The sequence below is a fragment of the Petaurus breviceps genome, unplaced genomic scaffold (genome assembly GCF_028583685.1).
Source record: "Petaurus breviceps papuanus isolate PSGF00001 unplaced genomic scaffold, PetGlider_PUasm1.0 567, whole genome shotgun sequence".
Classification (NCBI taxonomy): domain Eukaryota; kingdom Metazoa; phylum Chordata; class Mammalia; order Diprotodontia; family Petauridae; genus Petaurus; species Petaurus breviceps.
Genome location: NW_027186383.1, coordinates 9,513,308 through 9,520,317, shown reverse-complemented (window position 1 = coordinate 9,520,317; position 7,010 = coordinate 9,513,308). Strand labels below are relative to the sequence as shown.

At 45.8% G+C, this 7,010-nt stretch overlaps 1 pseudogene; it reads right to left on the bottom strand.

Annotated features, from left to right (window-relative positions):
- Nucleotides 1-3,685: 3,685 nt before the first annotated feature.
- Nucleotides 3,686-4,798, bottom strand: LOC138173197 (MAP kinase-activated protein kinase 2-like; annotated as a pseudogene).
- Nucleotides 4,799-7,010: the final 2,212 nt, after the last annotated feature.

Here is a 7,010-nt window from a genome sequence, read left to right as displayed (position 1 = left end):
TTGTGATGGAGAAAGAGAGAGAAGGACACTTTGGCCCCATCACAGAGGAAGGGAGGGAGAAGAACGTCCCAGAGAGAGTAGGGATCCCTTGAGGTTGGCTGAGTGGGACAGTCACATGGTCAGATTTACACAGCAGAGTATAGGACAGATTAGAGTGAGATGAGTTCAATTAAAAGGCTTTTGAATAGTCCTGCTGAGAGGTGATGAACACCTGAAACAAAGTGGTCATTTAGTGAGGAGAGAGAAAGGGCTCAATGGAAGAGATATGGAAGTGGCAAGATTTGGTGACTGGACAGGTGGGCTTGAGGACGGAGCTGAGATAATGCACATGAGACATTGGAAAGATGACAGTCCCTTTGGCAGAAATTGGGAAATTTGGAATAGAAGAGAATTGACAGGAGCTTCCATTTTAGGCACCCTGAATTTAAAACATCTTTGGGATTTCCTGTTTGAAATGCCCAGTTGGCCTTTGGAGATCCAGGACTGAAGCCTGAGGCAAGACAGGGTTAAATATAGAGACCCAAGAGTCATCCTCAGAGTGGTCATAGGCGTGGGAGGTGATGAGCTTATCAAGAGACAGACAACACAAAAGTAAAGAGCCGCTCGGGGCCCTCAGTTAGCAATCATCAGAAGCAGGGTGAGACTCAAGGTCTTTCTGCCTCCGTCCATACTGTCCCATGCTGCCTTTTGGGGGAACTTGTGGTCATTAGGGAAAGTTTCGCTCTTTCCTTTTATTCTTCCTGAACTGATTGCAATTTCCTGAGGGCAGTGTTATACTGCTAGAGAGCCTGCCCACAGCTTTGGGAGAAATGACCATGAATAAAGGACTTCCTTATAAATGTCCATTTATCATCTTGTATATTCTGTGGAAACTGACAGTATATGACAAGCCAGTAAACTAAGCCCCTACAGTTGCCCAGTGTCACTGGCAATAGAGCAGCATTCCCTCTTGTGAAATCAGTGTGGCAGGATGGGACATCTTTCCATTCCAGAAGACCCTAATTCAAATCCTGGCACCCCATTTTGTGCTGGATTTTGTAGTCTGGGCATTTCCATTCCATTCATTCCATCCAAAGAGGTCTTTACTGGCCTTACCTGCTATTGATGGCATCAAATTCTTACCACCACCTCCAGTTTCTGGACCACTAACACCTCCTCTGACCTCTTGAAGCTCACCACCATTGGGTGCCATGTGGTCATGGACACATGGCAGCAGACTGGGGAGAAAAGGCAGCCCACAGTCAGCTTTGCAGATCACTGTTGCTGCTGCTGCTGCTTTCTGCTACTATTACTACTTCTGCCACTTGGACGCTTACAGTGTTACTTGCCTCACTAAACATCAGGAAAGAGAAAGACAGAAAAAGAGAGAAAGAAAAGAGGGGAGAGAGAGACAGACAGAGATAGAGAGAGAGACAGAGAAAAGAAGAAAAGGAGGAGGAGGAGGAGGAGGAGGAGAAGAAGAAGAAGAAGAAGAAGAAGAAGAAGAAGAAGAAGAAGAAGAAGAAGAAAAAGAAGAAGAAGAAGAAGAAGAAGGAGAAGGAGAAGGAGAAGGAGAAGGAGAAGGAGAAGGAGAAGGAGAAGGAGGAGAAGAAGAAGAAGAAGAAGAAGAAGAAGAAGAAGAAGAAGAAGAAGAAGAAGAAGGAGAAGAAGAAGAAGAAGAAGAGAATCTGAATCGGTTCAAAGAGGGAAGAATATATATACACACTCAGTTGTATATAGAAATGCAATTTACCCAATAGTGAAATAGAAGGGGAAGGGGATGAGACAAAAGTGGGGGATGACAAAGGAGAGGGAGAATTAAGAGAGGCAGTGGTTAGAAGCAAAACAGACTTTTGAAGAGGGAAGACAGAGACAGAGAAAGACAGAGGCAGAGAGTGGGAGAGAGACAGAGAGAGAGGGGGACAGACACACACACAGAGAGAGAGAAAGAGAGAGAGAGAGAGAGAGACAGAGAGAGAGACAGAGAGAGAGAGACAGAGAGAGACAGAGAGAGAGACAGAGAGAGACAGAGAGAGAGAATGGGATGGAGAGGCATAGTTAGTAATCATAACTGTGACATAGATGGGATAAGCTCGCCTGTAAAACAGAAGCAGATAGCAGAATGGCTTAGAAACCAGAATCCAACATTATGTTGTTTACAAGAGACACACTTGTAAGAGAAAGACACACATACAGTTAAAATAAGGGTCTGGAGCAGATTCTATTATGCCTTTGCTGAAGTAAAAAGGCAGGGGTGGCAATCCTAGTTTCAGACAAAGTAAAAGCAAAAATAGACCTAATCAAAGGAGACAGTCAAGGAAACTACATTTTTCTAAAAGGCACCATAGAAAAAGAAGTAACATCAAGAATTTTTATGGCAAGTTTTTCTGATAAAAGCCTCATTTCTCAAACATATAATGAGCATAGAACTGAATCAAACATAAAAACAAGAGCCATTTCTCGACTGACACATGGTCAGAGGATATGAACAAGCGGTTTTCAGAGGAATAAATCAAAGCTATCTATAATCATACGAAAACATTGTCTAAATCACCAGTGATAAGAGAAAAGCAAATTAAAGTCACTCTGAGATACTACTTCATAACTAACAGAAATGACAAATGCTAGAGGGGATGAGGAAAAATAGGTACTCTAATGAACTGCTGGTGGAGTAGTGAATGGTCCAACCGTTCTGGAGAGCAATTTGGAACGAGGCCAAAAGGACTATCAAGGGCATGCCCAGCAACACCAGTACGAGGTCTGTATCCACAAGAGATAAAAAAGAGGAAAAGGGCCCGTATGTACAAATATATTTGCAGCAGCTCTTGTTGTGGTGGTAAAGAATTGGAAACTGAGGGAAAGCCCATCAACTGGGGAATAGCCGAGCAAGTTGTGGTGTATGAATGTAATAGAACACTATTGTGCTATAAGAAATGACAAGGGGGGTGGTTTCAGAAAAACATGGAAAGATCTGTAGGAACTGAATGCAAAGTAAAGCAAGAAGACCTTGGCGATCGTTGCACACAATCAACGGCAACGTTGTAATGATGATCAACTGTGGAAGGCTTGGCTGCTCTGATTAATACAATGATCCAAGACAATTCCAAAGGACTCATGATGAAAAAATGCTATCCACCTCCAGAAAGAGAACGGATGAACACTGAGTGTAGATTGAAGTATGATTTTCTCACTTTATTTTTATTGCTTTTTTGGGGGGAAATATGACTAATATGGAAATATGCTTTGCGCAATTTCACATATGTAATTGATATTATGTTGCTTGCCTTCTCAGTGGATATAAGAGGGGATGAGAGGGAGAAAGAGAATTTGGAACTCAAGATTTTTAAAGAATGTTAAAAATTAATAAATTAAAAAGTTTGTTCAAGAAGGAGAGAAGGAAAGAGAGGGGGAGAGAGAGGCAGAGAGACAGAGACAGAAAGAGAGACAGAGAGACACAGAGAGATAAAGAGACAGAGAGAGAGAGAAACAGAGAGAGAGAGACAGAGAGAGACAGAGAGAGAGAGGGAGGGAGAGAGAGAGAGACAGAGACAGAGACAGAGAGAGATAAAGAGAGATTTCTCTAGTCAAGTCTTTCTTTGGCATGAACCCTCAGTTCTGGCACCCACAGGCGATTAAAAAACTTTTGGTCATCACACAGGAAATGGATGGACAGGAAACAGTAAGAGGTACATTCCTGGAGTGGTGGTGGGGGAGTGGAGTTCTCTCTGGAAACTGGCTCACCAGACCTCCACAGGGGCTGGCACTAGGTGAAGCATGTCACTCTTTCTCTAAAGCAGGCTTGTCTGGTTAATAGGTGGTTGTCATCCTTAGCTCTCAGGCTGTATGAGGACAGGCAGTGGGCTGGATTTGCCTTGTGGATGGTAGTTTGTCAAACTTTTTTTTTTTTCCTGTAGCAGCTCCCCTAAATACCTTTTCAAAAAATATCATCCTGTGACTTGGGAGGGAAAAGAGGGGAAGGAAGAGAAAAAAAAAACAGAAATTTTACAAAACTTTAAGGCCAAATCAGCCAAGAGAAACCTCACAATGAGGAAGGTCTTGTGAGCAGCGTGCCCCCCTGCCCTCACCCTTCCAACCTCTCAGGAGCTAGGTGCTTCCAGGAGGCGGTCAGGGAAGGTGGCAGTTACAGGATCCAAATTTATCTGTTGACGAGTTTCTGGGCTCCATGTGAGTGGGAGCTTGGAGAAGACAGTTCTGTGTCCCTGCTTTTAAAAATACACTTGGAGTCATTGCTCTCCCTCCCTCAGGGTGGGAGGGGGGGCTAAGGGTGGCCCAGTGAGCAAGGGCAGCTGCCCCCAAAGCCTGGGCTTTCTTCCGCTCCTAGGAGCAGAAGGTTGGTGGCATCCTCAATCTTCTTATCTGGATTTGCTTGGAGTCAATACCCACAGTGGCCAAGGCATGATCACCTCTTCCTCCCCAGCCTCCCCCTTCTCTTTGGTTTCCTTCAGGGCTCTGCTTGTGGCCAGTGGAGTCTAAGGCAGCTGCATTGATTGCATAATGCAAGAGTGATTCATAAACTCAGTGACGGTCATTCTTTGGGTTGGTTCTGTCTTCAGCAGGTTCCGGATGAAGATTTTGACCTCCTCTGATACTGCTGACCACTCTGGATTGGGAAACCCATATGGCCCATTGGGATTCGTGTCTTCATGCCAGGACAGATGGCAAGGCTGTGGTTGGAACAGAATGGAGGGTAACTACACTGTGGGATATACAAAATGACACCAAAGACCACGTGTCACAAGATTTATCAGGCCGGGTCCTCTGGAGTCACATGGTATGGTGTGTAGCAAGGAGAAGTGAGGGATTATGGCAAAAGCCAAAGCAGATGAGCTTTGTTCAGATGGCTGAACAAGTTGTGGTATATGCATGTTATGGAATACTATTGTGCTATAAGAAATGAGGAGCAGGCAGACTTCATATTTACCTGGAGAGGCTTATACAAACTGATGCTGAGTGAGAAGAGTAGAGCCAGGGGAAATCTGTACACAATTACAGACACAATGTATGTGTGACCACCAACTCTGATAGACCGGACTCTTCTCAGCAATGCAGGGTTATAAGTCAACCCCAAAAGACTCATCATGGAGAGAGATGTCTACACCCAGAGAAAGAACAGAGTTTGAATGCAGACTGAAGCAAACTGCCTGCTCACTTTCTTTTTCTTGTTTGGTTTGGTTTCCTCTTTCCCATTGTTCATTCCATCTGATACAATCCTTCTTTATAACCTGACTAATGCCTAATGTGAAAGTACTTGCAGATCCTATAAACTTGATTGTATGCCACCATGGCAGGGAGGGAGGGAGGGAGGGAGAGAAAATTTGAAACTCAAGGAATTGTGGTAATGAATCTTGTAAACTAAAAGTAAACAAATTAATAATGACAAAAAAAATGAAAGTTAAAAAAAATAAGCCAAAGCAGATGAGCTTCAGGGTGGCACTGGGCGTCTGGAGGAGTCTAAGAGATCTTCAGGCTTGACGTCCCCGTGTGCCATGTTCTGTGCGCCACGTTATTGGAGTGTAAGTACTGAATCGCTTCACCAAGGCCCTTTCCGATGCTTCTCTCTGTGTGAATGAATGCCTGGTCTCCCTGGTCTTGGATGCGGCTGATCAGCTCTCCAACAGCCACTCATTCCCTGAGAATCGGAGACACTTCCTTTCAGCATCCAGGGTCTCTTAGATGTCCACGATCTTGACAATGTGTGGGCCCGGAGAGGTTCTCCAACGCAGACTCGCCTCCCTTTGGGCCTCGGAGCAATCTGGAAGCATTCTGAGAGCGAATTTCTCCCCGTCTTCTTGCTGAAAAATCTGCAAAGCTTTCCTGTTGAGGCCAAGCCTCAGTATCTCGCCATCCGGGATGGTATTCTTCTTGATCTGCAGGTTTGCTTTGATACAGACCTGGGGAAAATGCTAGGGGGTATGAGGGGTGGTGGCAGAGGCAGCACCAGGGGCTGGGATGTGGGTAGCAGCAGAAGATTGGGGAACAGTACGGCTGGGGTCTGGCCCAGCGAGTTAGATAGCATGGTGCTGGGAGATGGGGGGGGGGGGCCGGAGCAAGAGGAGGACTTGGGATTCCTCCTCCTGCCCTGGATTGGGCCCCTGCCAGGCCCTGCCCCGCTGGGAAGTTTGCTCCCCAGGAGTGGCAGAGCCAGCTTCCCCAGCCCAGCTCAGCCCGGGCTCCAGGCTTAGGCAGCTTCTGTCTGTAGGGCCATCAGTCCATTTGGGTGTGCCCCCTGGATCAAATTTGAACTCCGGTCCTCCTGACTTCAAGGCTGGCACTCTGACTACATTTGCAAAGCTTATCTTTTTACTATAAAAGGATTTGTTCTGTAAAACTTGGACTCGGTCAAAAGGACACACCCAAGGACCTAGAAAGCCCCACGTTCCCCACCCCTGCACTAGACTGTAAGCTTCTGGAAGGCAGGAAATGGTTCAGTTTTTCAGTCTGTGTCCCCAGAACCCTGAACAGTTTTCCCTTTAATAAATGTTTATTGAATTGTATTGTGAGCTATTTATTTCTTGGTATTGTAATCTGTAAAAGGTGGTGGGCTGCTTATGCCATATCCATGGGCTATGAAAGGCCCAGAGGGACAGCATCTGGTGCCTCAAAAGAGGCAGCTAAGAATGGGAAGACCTGGCTGGCTTGGAAGGGGCACAAGTCTGGGGCAGGCACCTCAGAGAGGCCACAGAAGCCTCCAGACCTGTTGGGCCTTGTGCAGCTGTTCACTTGGCTGTACCAGAAGTTTTCCAAGAACAATGATCACAGGCTAATTACTGCCCTATCTCCTCTCCCACTTGTATAAAGAAGATATTTGATAAGCAGTTTTTAAGTGAATGGGTAAAGGAGGTGGATTTGTCTCTGGTCCAAATAAAGAGTGCTCCTAGACCCCAACCCCAAAAGTGTGGAGAAGTTCCTCACTGAACCTGATAGAATTACTGGATATGTGTTATTGGCTGGACACAGGAGGGACCCAAGGATCCAGGGCTGCTTGGCTGAAGGATCAGACCCCTGGTGGC